Genomic DNA, 19,131 nt, shown 5'->3' with positions numbered 1-19,131 from the left:
TTTCTCTTCTCAACCGGGCCTCTCCCCATCCTTGTCTGCTTCCTGGGGTAAGGAATGGGATACAGTGGGTGGTGCTTCCCAGCAAGCAGGTGCTGATGTATCCTGCTCTCCAGGTGGCCACCCCAGAGGTCAGGAGGAGCCTCCTCCTTGTAAGGACACTGAGAATTACCAAGCAGAGAAGTGAGATAACCAGGGCAAAGGGAATGCAATTTTCTAGGTTTCTAGGTTTCAGCTGGAAAGCAATAAGGTACGGGAGAAAATGAGCACACACTCTTTGGGATTACATAGCGGCGTGCTTTATACTGAGCATGTCATTTCACAGCTCAGGCCTCTTAACCTCTGTAAGTCTCAGTTTCTTCATCTGTAAAATGGGGATGGTAGTCATTCTTACAGGTTTGTTGGGAAAACCAAATGCAGTAAACGCTGTCTGTAAAGTAACAAGCACTGTATCTGTACAGAAGAGTGGGCCTATAAATCATGAGTAACACCATAGCACATTGTAGTCTTGGTTGTAAATACCAACACAGGCATGAGCCACTAGTGTCTCCCAAAGCATTGGGGACAATGGGACATGAGCCCACTGTCCAGTGAGCCTCTTACTGTTGCCTTTTTCTGGCACCTCTCTGTCTCTCTTCCCAACTTTGAAGCTCTAGGCATCATCTGCCTCCCACACGAAGAATCTTCTCCATGTCTTCATTCTGTCTTTTTCTGCAAGTCCTTGTCCAAAAGTTACCAGACAAAGGCACCCACCCTTACCCTCAGTGAGTCCCACTCGCAACTCCCCGTGGGTGTCCTACCTCAAGCCCCCTTCATCTCTCTCTTGTGCTGCAATACTACCTCTTCTCTGATCTCATTGCCTTTAACCCTTCTCTTATCCTAAACTCTTCATCTCTATAATCCGCAGAGTTTATCAAGCTTCTCATTTATAATTTCTGAAATGGGGTGCACATCCCATGTAGGGTGGTCAACCTGATCCATTGAATACAGAAAGACAACCTTAGGTTATCGTCTCTATTGTATTGTATTGTATGGTATTGTATTGTATATATATATTTTTTTCTTTTTCGTTTTTGTAGAGATGGGGTCCCACTGTGTTGCCCAGACTGGTCTCAAGCAACACTCTTGGGCTCAAGCAAGCCTCCAGCCTCAGCATCCCAAAGTGCTGGGATTATGGTCATGATCAACCACACCCAGCCTCACCTCCATTTTAAAGATGGGGAAACTGAAACTGGACAAAGTAGTCTCAGCTACTCAGGAAGCTAAGGCAGAAGGACTGCTTGAGCCCAGAAGTTCAAGGCTACAGTTTTCTATGATTGTGCCTGTGCATAGCCACTGAACTCCAGCCTGGGCAACATAATGAGACCCCCATCTCTTAAAAAAAAAAATGATGGTGAAACTGAGGCATGGCTGTGTTAAGTAACGCCTGTAGTCACACAGCTGTTCAATGTCTGAGTTTGCGCTATTAGAGTTATTCTGGTGTCACTATTCCGCAATACATATGCATAACTTATTAACAATTATGCACAAATGGGGATGAGGTGCTCCAAATATATTTTTTGTTAGAGTTGTGTGATTTTAAAAGTTTGGATTACATTTAAATTCTTTATCTTGGCTGGGCATACTGGCTCATGCCTGTAAATCCAAAACTCTGGGAGGCCAAGGCAGGAGGATCACTTGAGTTCAGGAGTTCAAGACCAGTCTGGGCAACTTAGGAAGACCTTGTCTCTACAAAAAATCAACAAGTTACCTGGGCATAGTGGTGCATGCCTGTAGTCCCAGCTACTTGGGAGGCTGAGGTTGGGAGATCGCTGGAGCCCAGGAGATAGAGACTGCAGTGAGTGGTGATCACACCAGTGTACTTCAGGCTGGGCAAAAGAGCAAGACCCTGTCTCAAAAAAATAAAAAATAATAAAAAATAAAAATCTTTATTCTAGCCTTCCTGGGTTATTAATATGTTCTGGCAACTGCCTACCTCTCACTGTTCTAGCAACTTTCCTCCCCTTACAGAAACCTGAAGCTTCATACTTCCAGGCCTTTCCTGGTGCTGTTCTCTCTACCCAGATGCCCTTCCCTCAGGTGAGCTCAGGTGAGATTTGAACTGAAAGGGAAATTTTGTGCTTTAACGGGAAACTCTATAACACCTTCTAAGTTATCTGATTCTGATTCCAAGGGAGCTATTTTACAACTCTGGAAATTGTAGATAACTGATAGCGATGCAAAATTATTCTTGTTTATGGACATGTAAATTCTGTTTTATCCACAAGGTTTCCATTGATTCCCCTTCCACTGTAAAGGAAGCTAGTTTTGTTTTCATTTGCATATTGATTTCAATATTTCTCATGTATCCATGTGCTAGTTCTTCGGATTCTCCTTTGAACTTATTATAACACCTGCTTCATTCTCTTATTAATTAATAAGTTAAATAAAATATTTAACGTGTGTTTAATTTCTACCTGTGTGAAAGTCATGATGTTAGGCCAAGAATCTTAGCTCACACCTGTAATCCCAGCACTTTGGGAGGCCGAGGTGGGAGGATTGCTTGAGGCCAGGAGTTTGAGACCAGTCTGGGCAACATAGTGAGTCCTCATCTCTATTTTTAAATAAAAACGAGAAGAAAAAAAGAAAATCGCGATGTTATCCTTGTTTGGAAATGATTCTTTAACAGACTGAGGTCCGACCTAGAGCCCATGATCTCTGCTCTCCTCCCCTTCATGCAGGAAACCTTTAGTGAAAACCTACATAGTGTTGGACCCTGTGTTGGGTGAGGGGTGATAGGGAGCTTCGATGAGTCAGGCATGGTTTCTGCCACCAGAAAACTCCCACCCAGGATAATGGGGAGGCATAATGACACAGACTGTTTGCCTGGATAAAGGGAAAGACAGAAGCTGGGAGCAAAGAGAGAAGAGCCCATCCCCAGCTGGGAACACAGAAGGAGTTTCCTGAGAATCAAGGTAATAATTAATATAATGAGTTAATCGCATTACAACAAATTCTAAAACTCTATTCAAAACTATTGGCCGAAACACAATTTTATGTTGAATATTACTTGAATTAAGTGAACTAAACCTTGGCAACATCTGGTTTCTTACGAGATATGTTAGTAATAATACTTGACCTGTACTGTATTTAAAATAATGCTGTATCCTACTCCAAAGAACGTAGTTCAGGGTTTCCAAATCCCATGGGCAGAACTGATTAGTTGGAGTTATTTAAACAATGTCAATCATCAAATAGCCATCCCCATGAAGAGGAAAATGCATGCATATATAACAATGGATCCAGAAGGCTTTTCTGAACACCAGGCAAAAGGAATGACAGCATATATTCGTCTCTCCACCAAGTAAACTGATTTTATTCATATTTGTATTTCTTGCCCAATTCATTTGTTCATTCATTCATCCATCCATTCATTAATTCTAAAGTCTGCACCACTAGGGTCTATAGAAACTTGAGGGGATATAATGATGAAAGAAAGGTATAGTTCTTGTCCTCAAAAGGTTTACAGTCTTCTCACAGGGATGGGGTCAGGGCCCAAATATAAATACCCAGAATGCAATTCAATCGTGTTATAAATAGGTTAAATTCAAAGTGCTATGGGAATAAAGAAGGTGATAACTTATGAGATAGGAGGTGACCCATGATGAGGCAGATAAATTGTTTCTACCAGGGGGAAGATACAAGACTAGGCTAAGCTTGAAAAATCTGAAATGACAGATCACTCCCACTTTTAGGAGTACATATGTCATTAAAAGTATAATGGCTATTAAAGACTGTCATTAGAATATAATTTTTGAAGGGTTAGAAACATGACTTTTCTAAAAAGAAAAAATAGGAAGGCAGGCAGGACACAGTGGCTCACTCCTATAATTTCAGCATTTTGGGAGGCCAAGGCTGGTGGATCCCTTGACTCCAAGAGTTCAAGATCAGCTGGGGCAACATAGCTAAACCTCGTCTCTGCTTTAAGAAGCAAAACAAAATAAAACATGACTTTTCTACTTACATTAAAACACACACACACACACACACACAAAAGTATCAAAGATTTTAATCAACTCTTCAATTAATAAGACATTAAAACCTGCTAAAATGAGAACTTAAGGAGCTAGGTATATGTGGGCAATGTAAGTGTATTAGTCCGTTCTCATGCCGCTAATGAAGACATACCCGAGACTGGGTAATTTATAAAGGAAAGAGGTTTAATTGACTCACAGTTTTGCATGGTTGCAGCGACCTCACAATCATGGCAGACTGCAAAGGAAGAGCGAAGGCACGGCTTACATGGCAGCAGGACCTTTTTAAAACCATTGATTCACTATCATGAGAACAGTACCGGAAAAACTTAACCCCGTGATTCAATTACCTCCCACCAGGTCCCTCCCACAACTTGTGGGGATTATGGGAGCTACAATTCAAGATGAGATTTGAGTGGGGACGCAGCCAAAACATATCAGTAATCAAACAAAACTCACGGAGTTCATGCTGCCTGAATTGACCTCCATGGTATTTCAACAAAGTGAGCAGTGGATTCATTCAGTTTGGGCTTTTTGGGGTCAGTCATAGCAACAGTGGTGGGACTAGCAGAATAAGCTGCTGTGCCAAATCTCATTAAGCTGCCTCCTCCCCAGAGCTTTGAGAAGACACATCCTGAATAGACGAGCAACAGGCAGGTGTTTCTAGGAAACATAAAGACATTGGTTATGACCAACAGTAGATTGGAGGTTGAGGGGATGGGTGGAGCACTATGGAGAAGCATGTGAGTTGTGTTAAGAAGCATGTAGATTCTCAATTCTGGACTTGGTTGAAAGCAAAGATACCCCCAGAGGGGTTTAAACCCGAGAGACGCATGGTCACTTCTGTATATTAGCAGGACCATATTGAGGAAGAGATCAGAGCTGGAAGATTAGAATCAGAGGCTCAATGGGAGACATAAGAACAATTCAGAGCAGAATGTTGAAGGATTATGTGTTTCAGAGAAATATTGAAGCAGCAGCATTCAGAGTTGGTAACCAATTCATATGGGGAGTGAAAGCAGAAAAGTTGAGAATCTTGCTCGGTTTTCTAATGTGGGTATCTGAACAAGGTGATGTCATTTTAAAAAAAATAGGGACTGGTTTAGGGAAATGGGTTAAAGATTATGAATTTAGTTCTGGGTATAGTGAGCATTACTGGGCTGAGAAATTTCAGTGAACTGGATGGGACCCAGAAGGTCCATTGGGTCTTTGTTTTCATGGTGAAACTACCTTAGAATAACCTGTTCTTGAAAGTATTTGTAGAAGCAATACATCTGAGGATCTCACCACAACAATTCTGGCATAATTGAAGCTTCCACCATTATTCTAGTTATTATTTATGAAGAATTGAATACCTACTGTGTGTCAGGCCTGTGCTGGGATGCAGAGGTGACCAGCAAGTTCTTTGTCCTCTAAAAGCTCAAAGTATCTGAGCTTGAGAAAGTTAACAAGAGTAGATAAGAACGAGGGTTGGGGGTGGGGGATGCAAGTCATAGAAAAGAAGAGCCCACCCATCTCCTGGATGACAGGTGCCCACCTTCTCTAGGGATACAAGGTCAGCAGGCCACACAGGTTATGTGCTGCCTTCATCTGATACAAGAAGACACTCACAGGAGGAAGAGGAGAAAGTAACTAAAAATAACGTGGTTTCTGATCTGAGTATATTGCAACATTCTTTGGGTTGTTTTAAGGAACAAGTGCCTACGTTCTTTCAGGAACAACTTGGAAATCAGCAAGCACAGATGATTTGAGTCGTTAAATGCTTGAAGCCTAATCCAGGCTTCTAGAAATCCTTCAGACACTGCTCCTACCTAAGCAGAAAACAGAACTTAATTTTTCTTCTCCCCTCTCACTTCTTCCCCTGCCCCAATTCTTTCTCTCATATTTTCTTGTCTCTCTTTCTAGAATGCAGTTGCTAAGAAATATTTTGTTTCATCCCTTTACTCTCCAGTCAATGGCACAATGTCATCAAAGTTGCAGGTTTAATATCAAAACCCTTTTTCTTTTCCCATGCTACACTGATGTAGTGTCTCAACTTTTTTTTTTTTTTTTTTTTTGAGATGGAGTCTCGCCCTATAGCGCAGGCTGGAGCGCAGTGGCGCGATCTCGGCTCACTGCAACCTCCACCTCCCAGGTTCAAGCAATTTTCCTGCCTCAGTCTCCTGATTAGCTGGGAATACAGGCGTGTGCCATCACACCCAGCTAATTTTTTGTATATTTAGTAGAGACAGGGTTTCACAATGTTGTCCAGGCTGGTCTCGAACTCCTGACCTCATGATCCGACCACCTCAGCCTCCCAAAATGCTGGGATTACAGGCATGAGCCACTGTGCCTGGCCAGTGTCTCAGCTCTTTAAAAGTCTACAAATCTTCTTTAAAAGCCCTTATTGTAAGGGGATAAGACTCCCCAATTACCCACCTTTCAGTCTTTCAAAAGTTGTCTTATCCATGAAGCCTCTTCCCAAGTGAACCTGATCCCTCTTTCTTGAAGCTCACATAGTGCTTGACATGCATCTTTCTCTCCTTCTGCTTTTATAACGATGACCTACATGGACAGTAACCTTCACTGTTGCATTCCTAGTGCCTGGCATAGTTACAGGAACATTCTTCGGCAGATGTAGGAATTTGTCCGCTGTATCCTCAGTTCCTATCAGAGTGCTGAGTAACTAGCAGGCTCTTAATAGCAAACAAATACATGAACATAAACTCGTCTATTCCCCCACGATCAGCAGGTAGGAAGGATTAGATGAGTCATTACTCTATGGTTCTCCTTATTTCCCCCGACCCTTACACTCAGCTTAGTTTACTATTTTGTACATGGTTAGTACTGGGTATGCATTCCAAAAATGATGTTTGTGAGGAATTCTCAGTTTCTTTGCAACTTTTACATAAGTCTAAAACTATTCCAAAATACAAATTGAGTAAGACAGTTAATTTGATCTTCCTTGGGAATTGATCTTCTACCAGTGAACCACCGGAACCCTTGGCAGGTTCTTTTTTTTTTTTTTTTTTTAATTGTACTTTAAGTTCTAGGGTACATGTGCACAACGTGCAGGTTTGTTACATATGTATACATGTGCCATGTTGGTGTGTTGCACCCATTAACTCGTCATTTACATTAGGTATATCTCCTAATGCTATCCCTCCCCCCACCCCTCCCCACAATGGGACCCGGTGTGTGATGTTCCCCTTCCTGTGGGCAAGTTCTTTTTCATAGATCTTCCCATTGAGAACCCTATCTTGGCCGGGCGCGGTGGCTCAAGCCTGTAATCCCAGCACTTTGGGAGGCCGAGACGGGCGGATCACGAGGTCAGGAGATCGAGAACCCTATCTTTCATCTAATAATTACACAAATTTATTTGAAAAACATTTGTATAACACTTACTGTGTACCAAGAACCATTCTAGGTCCTTTCTAAATATCTTTCATTGACTCCTCATAATAATCCTATGACAGTAGTAACCCCTTTCTACAAACAAAGAAAGTGAGGCATAGAGAAGTTAGGTAATAGTCATCAGGAGACATAAAACAGCACAAAGTCTGTTCATCACAGGTTGTAATTCCTTTTCTGGGACTTCTTTTTTCATTAGCTGAGGAATGGCTTCATTTCCATTTGGTCTGAACAAGACAGTGTATGGGATTCTGTCACTGGAGAAACCTTGGACAAGGGCAATACTGTATAGCTCAGAGAGAGAGGCTACCAGGTTTGCTTTCCCTGGACATGTCAAGGAAGAAAGAATGATCTTTCTTTCCATTCTTCTGTACCTGAAACCAGCTTCATATTCATCTTCAACTGCTGAACCCAAGTCAAAGTCTAGCCAAGCTGACGGGTCAAGTCATTACTCTACTCTTTTTTTTCTTTTTTTTGTTTTGAGATGGAGTCTTGCTGTCACCAGGCTGGAGTGCCATGGCACAATCTCGGCTCACTGCAACCTCCACCTCCTGGGTTCAAGCAATTCTGCTGCCTCAGCTTCCCTAGTAGCTGGGATTACAGGCACCTGCTACCATGCCCTGCTAATTTTTGTATTTTTAGTAGAGATGGGGTTTCACCACGTTGTCCAGGCTGGTTTCGAACTCCTGACCTCAGGTGATCTGCCTGCCTCGGCCTCCCAAAGTGTTGGTGAGCCACCACACCCAGCCGTCACTACTTTATTCTTGCTGGCAAGATTGAGAGATGATTCATTTTTATACCACATATACTATATGCTTTTCTAATTTTCTGGGTTAGCTTGTCCATCCCAGATGTTTTTTCTACTTCTTCTATGCTGGCCACTCTCCCCAAACTCTGCCTCCAGGCTTCTCTTCTGAGATGCAGGCCTGCGTATCCCTCCGCCTTGTACAGTGAGGGACCACCATCTCCTGGCCCTTAAGCCATCCCTATGGTCACCCACGCTGCCTTTGTAGCCTTATCCCCTGCTCCTTCACAGACTCTTTCCTGTCACATCAATTCATCCGCAAGGTTCAGATGCCTCTTTTCCCTACCTGTAGCCTATGATCTTCTTTCTCTTCTTCCTGAAGTAAATTCTACACGTTGGTCCATCTGGTGGGTTTCTACTGTTTTATAGCTCATTCCAAATATCTTCTCCTCTTGGGAACCTAGGTTGCAGGTAAGTTGCTTTGCTGTTGCCTGACATTGACTGTCAAGTTCACCAATTCCCAATGCCACAAGCTTACTTACAAGTCTGGTCTAAAATGAATCTGTTAGCCAAACATGGTGGCGTGTGCCTGTAGTCCCAGATACTCAGGAGGTTGAAGTATGAGGATCACTTGAGCCCAGGAGGTCAAGGCTACAGTGAGCCAAAATTGTGCCACTGCACTCACTCCTGGGCAATAAAGCAAGACCCTGTCTCTAAAAATAAAAATTAGACCGTGCACAGTGGCTTATGCCTGTAATCCTAGCACTTTGGGAGGCCGAAGCGGGTGAATCACCTGAGGTCAGGCATTTGATACCAGCCTAGGCAACATGATGAAGCCCCATCTCTACTAAAAATACAAAAAATTAGCTGGGTGTGGTGGCAGGCACCTGTAATCCCAGCTTCTTGGGAGGCTGAGGCAGGAGTATCGCTTGAACCTAGGAGGCAGAGGTTGCAGTGAGCCAAGATCACGCCGCTGTACTCTAGCCTGGGCAACAGAGAGAGACTCTGTCTCAAAATAATTAATTAATTAATTAAAATTATATTAAATTTCAAAATAAAATTAATCTTAACAATTTTTCCCAAGAGCGATTTTAATGGATAACTAACCTGCACAGCCTTAAATATATAATTAGATGAGTTCTGACAAACATAAACACTCATGAAGTAAATATCTCAATCAAGAATTGCAACATTATCATCAGCCCAGAATGTTCTCTCATGCCTCTTCTAGTCAATCCCTACCCCATCCCATAAGTAACTATTGTTCCAGTAACTCTCACCAGTTTGACCTCAATTTTATGTAAATGGAATCATGCAATATTCTTTTCTTTGTTTTGGTCTAGCTTCTTTCACTCAACATGTTTTTTGAGTTTGATCCACGTTGTTTTCTATCTCAGTAGTTTCCTCTTTTTCACTGGTGAGTAGTATTCCATGGTATGAAGATACAGTAGTTGGTTTGTCCATGCTCCTGCTGATAGACATTTGGGTTGTTTCCAGTTTCATGCTACTGTGAATAAAGCTGCTGAAAATACTATTTTACACATCTTTTGTGAGCATATGTTTTTACTTGTCTCAGGTAAATATCCCCTGAAATTGACCTTCCTACTACCAACTTATCAAACTCATTTTCTATCTCAAATGTTCTCATTGTTTCTCCATGGCTTAAAGTTGCAGTCCAAGTTTTCCCTTTTTAATTTTTTTGAAACAGAGTTTCACTCTTGTTGCCCAAGCTGAAGTGCAATGGCATGATCTTGACTCACTGCAACCTCCGCCTCCTGGGTACAAGTGATTCTCCTGCCTCAGTCTCCTGAGTAGCTGGGATTATAGGTGTGCACCACCATACCCAGCTAATTTTTTATATTTTTAGTAGAAACAAGGTTTCACCATGTTGGCCAGGCTGGTCTCGAACTCCTGACCTCAGGTGATCCACCTGCCTCGGCCTCCCAAAGTGCCGAGATTACAGGCGTGAGCCACCGCACCCAACCCGGTGCAAGTTTTTAAGGACCACCCTTTCAATAAAGCTATGAGGGAGCCCTAATGAACCCCAACACTCAGAGGAGCCAAGAGATTTGCCCAAGATTGTTGCCCAAGGGACAAAAAAGGACTGGAAGATAAGAGTTTCTGAGCCCAAGCCTACTTCTTTCCCTTCTGGGAAGAATAACGCTGCCAAAGGGTGGATGTTTTGGGAGCAACATCAGCCCAATTCCACCTTTGGCAGCACCTTCAGATTTGCCCATTTTTTTGCTTTTCCTTCCACTAGTGTTTCAGAGCCTCAGGCCATCCTAACAGTCCAGGTTCCACAAAGGGCAAGAACTCCAAGCCCAGCATCCATTTATCTGCTCTGTCTTCTTCTTGCTACCCCTGCAAGCAGATACTGACTGGTTTGCTACAGATATTCCGACATTCTTTCATAATCCTGCCCTGGAGGAGAGGGGCTAGATATTTGAGCCATCGAACTATAATTCACATGGTGCCAGAATCAATCCAAAGGAAACCTTTGATTATCTATTTTATACCAGATACAGGGACACAAAGATGGCCAAGGTCTAGTCATGAGCTTCAGGGCACTCACGGCCCAGTGAAGGCAGATAGATGAGGAAATATTGCAAACAAGACAGGTCTTGGCACTAGCTATTAATGGTGAAGGGAGACTCCTTTCCTGGAGGAGTTAAGACTGGAAGTGTTCTTGGAGGTGACAGCATTTGTGATAATCCTTAAAAGTTGATTTATTAAATTTCTACACTTGGAGACAGAATAGTGTGAGCAAAATCCTAGAAGTGGAAGAGTTCAAAAAAGACAACGAAGGCAGTGCCAGGAGAGTGTGGCTGGAATTGAAGTCTTATTTAAGTCAATAGTGGGAAGCAGAGGGGTGAGGTTGGCAACTGATTTGGACCAGGCCACTGAGAGTCCCAAATGCTGCCTCCATAGAGCTTGACTTTTCCTGATGGGGATCATTAGGCAGATCCATGCTTTAGAAAGATGCTGGAGAGTTGAGAAGATGGGGTTTAGAGAAGAAAAAAGGAGTGAAGTGTCCCCAAAAGAAAGATTCAGGTGAGAGATGACATAGGCTTAGGTGACAGAGACCATGGTGAAAAAGGCACAGAGGCACTTTTCCCAGCAGAGAAAAAGTGATGTTTTTAAGGACGGGTGTTAGCAAAGCAAGAAAGAAAATGACTCTAAGGCTGGGCAATATAGGTGGCAGCCTCAAGGAAAGAAGTCCTCACCATAGAAAGTGCTAGTATGGGACAAGCTTGAGATAAGTAGTGATGGAGATGTGGTCAGGGTCTGCTCTTGGGAAGCTTGTACAAGCATGGGAGGTGAGCACAATTCTTCACTGGCCCCAAAGCAGCAGGCCTGGCAAAGCCAGCTAGAATGTTTTGTTTTTGTTTGTTTGTTGATTGGTTGGTTGGTTGGTTGCTTGGTTTTTGAGACAGAGTCTTACTTTGTCACCCAGGCTGGAGTGTAGCAGCATGATCTTGCCTCACTACAGCCTCTGCCTCTTGGGTTCAAGTGATTCTCCTGCCTCAGCCTCCCAAGTAGCTGGGATTACAGGCACAGGCCACCACGCCTGGCTAATTTTTGTATTTTTAGTAGTGACAAGGTTTTGCCATGATGGCAAGGCTCGTCTCAAACTCCTATCCTCAAGTGATCTGCCTGCCTCGGCCTCCCAGAGCACTGGGATTACAGGCATGAGCCACCGTGCACAGCCTCTGTTTTTATGTTTGTTTGGTTTTTAAGCCTGTTTTGGGCAAACAGTACCTCAGACGCCTGGAAGCCAAAATAAAGGGAGTCTCTCTTGAGGGTCCATCAACCACTGAAACAAAAAAATTGGGAGGAAATACTCTTCCCCTCCTCACAACCCGTTTTCTAGCAGAGAGGGTGACAGCTGGAGAATAGGGAAACCCAAGTTTCAAGGTCACCATCTAACTATGTGATCTTGAAAAAGTCGCTTTCCACTTTCTCTGGGATCCTTGATTTCCTTATCTGCATAATGCCTGCCTAACTGTCCTCACAGGCTTATTAGGAGGATCAAGTGAAAATGCAGGTGAATGCAGTTTCAGAGTATAGAGTGCTACTCAAATATAACACACTCTCTTTCTCATTACTATACTGCTATTATTATATGCTGCCTGCCAGGAGGGGAGAGTTAATTACCTGACCATCTCTTTACGCTAGCACCCAGAAAATGTAAAACTACCTTTTCTTGATCCTGTTTTGCCCAAGAAAATTTAAATGCACTTCTGTGACCATAGCACTCTCGCAAATATGGCAAATGTTCCTACAACCCGCCGGACTTTCTATAACAAGTGTAGCACCAGTCCCACAAAGTGACACAGAATGAGATGGGCAAAGATTCTCTGTATGCCCAGGGAAAGAAGTGCTATAACAGGAAGCCAAGTGGCTATCATGGGCAAACTGAGCCCATTTTCAGGAAAAAGGCTAAAACTACAAAGAATATTGTGCTGTGACTTGAGTGTGTTGAGCCCATCTGCAGATCTACAAGCGTTCTGGCTGTTAAGAGATGCAGAGATTTTGAACTGGGAGGAGGTACAAAGACAAAGGGCCAAGCGATACAGTTCTAAGTGTCATTTTTTTGTTTTATGATGAAGACAATAAAACGTTGAGTGTATGTTCACTTCAAAAAAACAAAAAAAGAAAATTTAAATGCCTAGGGTCTATTGACCAGAAAGCATGACATGTTTTATTGCATTTTTCTCTGTAGCAATTGTCCATGAAAAAGAACCATGCCCCTTGGCTTGAAGGTTTTAAATAAGACTTACTTTTCTTTTTTCCTCTTAAAGAACTTCTAAGGGTTTCTGCAAACACCAAATCACCCTTGAATTCTTTTATTTCCTATTAATTATCCACACACAAAAAAATAATTCTGACTAGTATAATAATAGTCTCTACCACTCTGTAGAACATGGAGCATTCATTCATTCAAACATTACTAGAGGATCCAGATAGAGCATGGAACGTGAAGCCAAAGGAACCTCACAGACTCCCCATCTCATCCTTTGATAGGGGTTGATGCCTCAAGGGGCATTCTGATGGAAAGGGGCTTTTCCTATTAAGAGAGCACACTTCTCATGGAGAAAGAAAACCAGACTATGTGCTGGGGGTTGAAAGATGTCGGTCGTGTCTGTAACATGGATCTGTATGGAACACATACACCCTCCACCATTACCACCGCTAAAGAGACCCTATGGCCCATTCTCAGGGGAACTAAACAAGGTTCTCACATTCCAGGAGTTTGTAGAGTCCCTCGGAGTTATCACAAGGCCAGCTGTTGACCACATAGCGCTGCTCAGAAGGGCCTTAGTTGTGGGAATTTTCTATTTAATTGTATTTTCAATCAACAAGAATGTGACTTCATTACTTCAACATCAATTCAATAAGATTATCCTGCCTCTTTGTGTCAGATACACTGCCATTAGCCCTGCGGAAATGGGATCTATACAGCCCCGCCTGCTGCACAGTGCTTACGGCCCAGTGTCTTAGAATGACTGAGTTGAAGGGCAAGATGTGACTATTGAGAGATTCCACACTTTGGAATGCTGCACGACTAACATGTTTTTGTTTTTTTTGTTTGTTTGTTTCCACTTGTTTGTCTGTTTTGTAACTCATGGTTACTCTTTTTCCAATCCAGAATGAAATAGAAATTGAGAAATAATCAGGTTAACTCAACCCATGCAGACAGAGAAGTTGGTCAATGAGAACTCCCAACTGCACATGGAGCTGAGACGTTCTGTCCTGCTGCCCACGGTGGTCAGATTAACCTAAACCCATCAGAAAGCGAACCAGCCTTAGCCAGCTCAACAAAGGCTTCAGCTTGCAACGTAGGAAAATGCAGAGCAAAAAATACTATGATAAAAAGAGTTTGGGAGAGATTCAAGGAAAAAACATGTAAAGACAGCATTGAGCAAACAGACTTGCAAATCCACGTGAAGGACACACAAGGGAATCCTTTTCAAGGTTGAATTGGTGACTAGACCAATTTTACCCTCCCCTAGAAAAACTGGCATTGATTAGTGAGTGTGACTGTATGGGCTATTTGGAGCTTTAGTTTTCATTCCAGGAAACTGGCAGCGTCTCTCACCACGGATCTCCCCAGATTGATGGATGGTAGCAATTATGTAGAGCTATTTATGTAATGTGTTGTAATAGCAGCACACGTTGGCTGTCACTTTGACCCACACACCCCCTTGCCCAACTATAAAGAAACCCCATCACAGAGCCGCCTTCAACAAGGGGCCAAGAAAAAAAGAAAAAAAATCTCTTCATCCCACCCCACCTCTCAAGGAAATAGAAAGTTTTAAAGCCTTCGAGAAAATAATGCCCCTTTGGTAGGAGGAGTTAAATTAATTGGTCTTTGTGGTTTATCAGTCCATCTGAGCATGTATATTTCTGCTCATTCCTAGAGCAAACAAAGGTTATTAAAGACTAAAGAACCTTCTTTCACTCAATGGATGTTTAATGACTCTTCACATTAAGGCCACATCATTGGTCTTGTCTGCAGGGGCATGCAAAGGCGAAATAGAGCCTTAGTGCTCAGGAGGCAAAGTGCCTGGTGTCCTTAAGATGAGAACAGCAATAATAATCACACCTTTCCTGTACTGTGTACCAGACATTGTACCAGGTGCTTCAACACATGATCCTTTATAACGCTCAGATAGGACGATCTCCCCTCCTGGGCCCCTGACTCTTCTCACTGATCTCTTTTTGTTTGTTTTTATTTTTGAGAGAGGGCCTCACTCTGTCTTCCAGGCTGGAGTGCAGTGCCACCATCTCTGCTTACTGCAAACTTAGCCTCCCGGGCTCAGATGATTCTTCTACTTCAGCCTCTAGAGTACCTGGGACCACAGGCATGCACCATCATTCCTGGATAATTTTTCAGGTTTTTGGTACAGACGGGGTTTTGCCATGTTGCCCAGGCTGGCCTCAAACTCCTGGACTCAAGAGAGCCATTCACCTCAACCTCCCAAAGTGCTGGAATTACAGGTGTGAACGACACACCCAGCCTCTCACTGATCTCTTTACTCTTCCCTGAACACTGGATGTGCTCCTGCCTCGGGATCTGGCACTGTTTTCTCCAAGGACCATTCTTTCTCCAGATATCCAGGTCTCACTCCCTCACTGCATGCAGGTTTCTGCTCCAGTGTCACCGTATCTGGCAAGCCTTCTCTTGACCACTGCAGGTAAACTAGCAATGTGTCACCTCATCCCACTTATTTGTCTTCACTGACCTTGTCCATTTGAAATTAGATATCCATTTGAAATCAATCTGGAATCAGGTAGTGGTGATGGTTGCACAACTTTGTGATATACTAAAAACCTCTGAATTATGCACTTTCAAAGGGTAGAATTTATAGTATGTGAAGTCTATCTCAACATAACTGTTTCATAAAATAGAATAAAAGTTGTTGCCATCTTTCTCCCCTGCCAGGAGACAAATAAGAGTTGTTTCTGTTTTGTTTTATTTTTATTTTTTTAAAACAAGTTCTCACTCTGTCATCCAGGCTACAGTACAGTAGTGCTATCTTAGCTCATTGCAACCTCCACCTCCCAGGCTCAAGCAATCCTTCCACTTCAGCCTCCCAAGTAGCTACAGGTGCATACTACCATGCCCAGCAATTTTTTGTAGAAATGGGGTTTTGCCATGTTGCCCAGGCTGGTCTCAAACTCCTGGACTCAAGTGATCTGCCCACCTTGGCCTCCAAATGTGCTGGAATTACAGGCTTGAGCCACCATGCCCAGCCTGTCCTAACTATTTTCTTGAGGTCTAGAGAAACATGAGCACAAAGCAGGCACTCAATAAATATTTGCTGAATGAATGAACATGTGAGAAGAAACTTTGAAAACTAAAGCAACATTAATTAGCCACAAGGATGTTAGTGTTTTTATTCCACAGATAGTGATAGGTTTCTTCTAGAAGTCAGAGCAAGATAACTTCTGGCACAGTTTGTCTGCTTCTCAAATAATTAGTTGGGCTTCTAGACTTTCTTCTTCTTCTTTTTTCTTTCTCTCTCTCACTATTTTCTTAGTCAACTGCAATGTCATCAAGCTGAGAAGTAAAAAGAACACTTCATCACATAAATAGAAGCAAGGATAAAAAAAACCTTATGATCATTTCAATAGATGCTAAAAATTTAAATAAAATGCAACATTGATTTATGATAAAAGCTCTCAACGAACAGCATATAGAAGGAACATCTCAACACAATAAAGACCATATAGGACAAGCCTACAGCTAATATAATACTGAATGGGAAAAAACTGAAAGCATTTCCACTAAGATCTGGAGCAAGACAAGGATTCCCACTTTCATTACTTTTATATAACGTAGTACTAGAAGTCCTAGCCAGAGTAATTTGGCAAGAGAAATAAATAAAGGGCATCCAAATTGGAAAGGAGAATGTCGGATTATCCTTGTTTGCAGATGACACAATCTTATATTTACAAAAACCTTTAGGCTCCACCAGAAACCCTTAGAACTGATAAATGAATTAGTGAAGCTGCAGGACACAAAATCAACTTAAAAAAATTGATAATGTTCCCATACACTAACAGCAATCAATCTGAAAAAGAAATCAGGAAAGCAATACCATTTGCAACAGACACACACACACACACACACACACACTAGGAATAAATTTAAGCAAAAAAAGTAAAAGATCTCTCACTGATGAGAGAAATAGAAGAGGACAGAAAAAAAAATGGAAAGATATCCTACATTCATGAATTGAAAGACTTAATAGTGTTACAATGTCTGTGCTACCCAAAACAATCTACAGATTTAATGTAATCTCTGTTAAAATACCAGTGACATTTTTTACAGAAATAAAACAAATAATCCTAAAATTTATGTTGAACTAGGAAAGACCTCAAATAGCTAAACCAATCCTGAGCAAAGAGAACAAACCTGGAGGCATCATACTATCTGATTTCAAATTACACTACAAAGCTATAATAACCAAAACAGCATGGTACTGGCATAAAAACAGACACATAGATCAATGAAACAGGATAGATAAACAATATACAAATCCACACACAGCCAAATAATTTTTGGCAAAGGCACCAAGAACATACATTAGGGAAATGACAGTGTCCTTAAATAAATGGCTCTGGAAAAACTGGATACTCATATGCAGAAGAATGAAACTAGATTTCTATCTTCCACCATATACAAAAATCAACTCAAAATTGATTAGACTTAAATGTAAGAACCAAAAGTATAAAACTATTAGAAGAAAACATTGGGGAAATGCCATAGGACCTTTGTCTGGGCAAAGATTTTTTTGGTGTAAGGCCTCAAAAGCATAGACAGCAAAAACAAAAATAGACAAATGGAACTAAATCAGGTAAAAAGCTTCTGCATAGCAAAGAAAATACTTAACAAAGTAAAGACACAACCTACAGAATGGTAGAAAATATTTGCAAACTATCCATCCAACAAGAGATTAATAACCAGAATATATAAGGAACTAAAACACCTCAAGAGCAGAAAAACAAATAAAATTCCTTAAACATGGGCAAAAGACCTGAATAGACATTTCTCAAAAGAAGAAATCTAAATAGAAGCTGGAAGTGGTAGTGTGCGCCTGTAGTCCCAGCTACTTGGGAGGCTGAGGTGGGAGGATCAATTGAGCCCAAGAGTTTGAGGCTAGCCTGGGAAGCATAGCAAGACCCCATCAAGAAGCAAAAAGAGAAAGGGTAGGGTAGGGAAGGGGGAGGGGAGGGAGTAGGGGAGAAGAAGAAAAAGGAGGAGGATGAGGAGACATATAAATGACTTACAGGTATATCTTAAAATGCTCAACATCACTAATCATCAGGGAAATGCAAATCAAAACCACAGTGTGATATCATCTCACCCAGTTATCAAAAAGACAAATAACAACAAGTGCTGGTGAGAATGCAGAAAAGGGGAATGCTAGGACACTATTGATGGCAAAGTAGAACAGCCATTATGGAAAACAGTATGGGGGTTCCTCAAAAAACTAAAAATAGAACTACCACATGATTCAGCAATACCACTGCTGGATGTATCTCCAAAAGAAAGAGAATCAGTATATCAAAGAGGTATCCGTACCCTCCTATGTTTACTGCAGCACTATTCATAATAACCAAGATATGAGATCAACCCAAGTATCCATCAATAAATGAATGAATAAAGAAAATATGGTACATATACACAATGGTGTATTATTCAGCCTTAAAAATAAGTCTGTCATTTACAGCAACATGGATAGAACTAGAGGTGATTATGTTAAGTGAAATAAACCAAGCACAGAAAAACAAATATTGTGTGTTCTCACTCATATGTGTGAGCTAAAAAACAAAAAGTGGATCTAACGGAGGTAGAGAGTAGAACAGTAATTACCAGAGACTTGAAAGGGAAGCTGGGATGGGGAGGAGGAAGAGAAGTTGGTTAATGGGTACAGATATAAGTCAGATTGAAAGAATAAGTTCTAGCATTTGATAGTACAGTAAGGAAATTATAGTTAGTTATTTATTATATATTTCAAAATAGCTAGAAGAGAAGAATTGTAATGTTCTTAATACAAAGAAAAGATAAATGTTGACTGAGTGCTGTGGCTCACACCTATAATCCCAGTACTTGGGAGACTGAAGCAGGAGGATCACTTGAGCCCAGGAGTTCAAGACCAGCCTGGGCAAAATAAGGAAACCCTGTCTCTACAAATAGTTTTTAAAAATTTGCCAGATGTGGTAGCATATGCCTGCGGTCCCAGCTACTTGGGAGGCTGAGGTGAGAGAATTGCCAGATCACAGGAGGTAGAGGCTGCAGTGATCATGCCACTGTACTCAAGCAGTGGGAGACAGAGTGAGACCCTGTCTTAAACAAAACAAAAAGATAAATGTTTGATGTGATAGATATCCTAATTACCTTTATTTGATTATTATACATTGTATACTTGTATCCAAATATTACATGTACTCCGGAAATATGTACAATTATGATAC

Source organism: Colobus angolensis, unplaced genomic scaffold, assembly GCF_000951035.1.
Source record: "Colobus angolensis palliatus isolate OR3802 unplaced genomic scaffold, Cang.pa_1.0 Scaffold276, whole genome shotgun sequence".
In the NCBI taxonomy this organism is placed as follows: domain Eukaryota; kingdom Metazoa; phylum Chordata; class Mammalia; order Primates; family Cercopithecidae; genus Colobus; species Colobus angolensis.
This window is presented reverse-complemented; position numbering follows the sequence as displayed.